We start from the raw sequence: 3,168 nt of genomic DNA on the forward strand, positions 1-3,168 counted from the left end.
ATCTGTTCCAATGAATCATTATAGATTTCTTTACCCTTGCCCATTGAAGTGACATTAATGGCAGATAATTGAGAACATTCAACAGTTTCCTTGTCCTCAATCTCACTGATATTGTCAGAATCATCTTCGATATCAACAAAATTTTGTTAAGAGTCAAATGTCGAATTCTTAGTCTTTTTCAAAATTTTGATTTGTTCAGTCTTAGTCAAGGTCTCATTCACAATATGTACCAAATCATTAGCATCTAAACATTCATCTATTTTAACAATACCATATGCATAGGAATCATTTGGTACATTATCAAATTCAGAGATCTTTTTCTCACAATCATAGGATATCGAATCTATTTTCTCTCTTTCGAATACTAAGAAGGGCAATAGTTTCCTATTTTGATCCTTACTAATATTAGAGGAATGATGTAAATTTGTTAGTTTAGCATAAAATCGTTTAGCAGAATTGCAGTAAATGTTATGTTGTTTCATCAAAATACAAATGTCTTCTCTAACATTATCCCTATAAAGAGTAACATTTTTCAATTGTAATTGCAGATTATCTACTCTACTCCTCTTTGTCTCCAAATGTTTTCTGGGTTTCTAGCAACAATGATTTCGATTTTCCAACATTGCTACTAACAAAAATAAGCATGTCATTAACATAAGATGAAGTATCATCGAAGTCAGAAAAAAACAACATCATATGAATTGAAAGGAATATCAAAGGATTTGAAGTCGTTGGAGATTTTTATGATCCAGTCGAAACAAAACACCTTCCGGTTACCATCTCTTCCTCAAAACGTTCTACCTCAAACCTCACATACATAGCACTGTGTGTGGGATTCCTCATATCCTCATCATCTGATCCAGATGACCAGATTTGATAGGTACCATCCCCATCACCACCTCCTTTCACAACGAGTGACATTCCCTTTGTCCTTGCTCTTACTTCCTCCATCCTTTCGACATAGTAGGCTTCACCCTTCACTCTTTCTTTCTTCTCCTGTCTTTTCCTCAACATGTAATCAACTGTCAAATGGTTCGCACCGTTGCAGTAGTTGCAATCAAAACCAGAATCTCCTTTTAGCTTCTTGTCCACCTTCTCACCAGCAATCTTACTCTCTTTCTTCTCAACCTTTGACTCTTCTCTAACACTCTTCCCAGATGATGAATTTCCCTTGAAATCATTGTTTCCTTTTAAATTTAGATTGAATGGCTTCTTAAATAACTTCTTAACTTTGTTGTTCGAATAATAAGCCACAACTTCATCTTCTGAATTCATAAGAAAATCCTCATTACTAGAACCATCAATCTCAACAGACTCGACTTCAGACTCTTTTCCTGAAACCTTTAAAACCAGTGCAAGAGGACCTCCCAAACACATTTTTCCATCTTCAGCTATTTCCTTAATCTCACTTTCATAAGCATTTAGAACATTATAGAGATCTCCCACCGAATAGTTATCGAAGCTCTGTTGTGTTTTGATCATCAAACTAATGTTTCTCCACTCCATTGCAAGTCTCATTAGAGAAAGTGAGATTGTAATCCATAGTAGAATGATTGACTCCATAACGACTGCATTTGAAGATTAACTCGTTTAAACGATCGTAATAGAGTTCGATATTCTCATTCTCCTTCTGCTTGAATTCTCCTAATTCGAGTAAACACTACTTCACCGAGCTCTTTCTTGTCTTCTCACTTCCCTGATACTTCTCTTTCAAAATCTCCCAGATCTATTTTGTTGTTTTGTAACCATGAACATAATTGTAAACCACCGGTGGAAGAGCACCGTAAAGTTCACGTAAACATTTCTTGTCATTTGCCTTTTGTTTGTCTGCTTGCAATACAACATCAGCAGTGGAACCAGCTATTCCGACTTGTTCTAACCTTCCTGGACAATAATCTCCACTAGTAATACAGCACCAAAAATCCTCAGAATCCCATTGAGATAATCTTCCATTCTATCCACCCATTGCTCGTAATATAATGGAATCAACATCGGAATTTTGGTTGAAGAACCGAGAAGATGAGAGAAACCAGTCATCGTATTCATGTTGAAGTTCGCCATTAATGTACGAACAAAGATGATGAAAAGCTTTAGAAAATGAAATCTAACAGATGATTTTTACAAAAACAGATCAGAGAACACTCGATTTGTCAAATAGAACGCTAAATCGAATCAAATCAATTGATTAGATCAGATTTTCTAAATCAAAAGTGTGGAATACTTTTGAATCGGAAATAGAGATTCAAAACTTTTGAAAACACGAGAAAACCGGAAAACAATTGAAAGAATCCTGCTCTGATACCAAATGTAGTTCGTATGAATCGAGTGACAAGAACGAAATCATACTATATATTGAATTAAGAATGCAAAATCTAAATATCATCTGTTTGGCTCTTTTATTGCTTCTGAAAGAGTACAAGATTTAGAAAGAGTAAAGTTCACAAGAGTGCACAAAGTTACCCTCACTCCCATACATATCCCTATTTATAGGAGTTAATAGAAAGAAACAAAAAATACATATGGACTAAACATGTAAGCTTCGAACTCTAAACAATTCCTTTTGTAATACATACATTCGAATACAAAATACAGACTTCGAATCTATATAAGCCAAAAGGTACTTCGACACCTCACAACATAATTCAAACTCTACAAATGGGTTTAGAAATCGAGTTGAGAATCCATCTTATAACCATCGAGTTGGCTCTAAACCAATTGCAATTATCAGGTGAATTGATATTAGGTTTTGAAATAGATCCGTCTACAAAGCCAGACTTGTTATTTGCAGACAAAGAGAAGAACATTGAACGCATCCATGAATTAAATCCGACTCCACAGATGATACAAGAACCAAATTGGGTGTATCATAATTGGAAATGAAATATGTGTTGGGATGCAAACCCAATCCCACATCGGTAAAAAGAGAACCTATATGCTAGCATATAAGGCAACGAGTAATCCCTTCTATCACCAATTGGTTTTAGAAAATGAAACCTAATTGTTCTTCTTTTGTTGAGCATGGTTGAGCTAGTAGCAATCCTAACAAATGGTATCAGAGCTACGGTCAAAGCCTGTATAATATGGTAGGCGCAGGTGGTGCAATCCCCAGTAATTCCCGGTCCAACGATGTTGATCCTAAAGCCTTGTATCGAAAGTCTTCCTGATGGC

The sequence above is a fragment of the Lactuca serriola genome, chromosome 2 (assembly GCF_051521515.1).
Source record: "Lactuca serriola cultivar US96UC23 chromosome 2, Lser_US96UC23_V15, whole genome shotgun sequence".
NCBI classification, from domain to species: domain Eukaryota; kingdom Viridiplantae; phylum Streptophyta; class Magnoliopsida; order Asterales; family Asteraceae; genus Lactuca; species Lactuca serriola.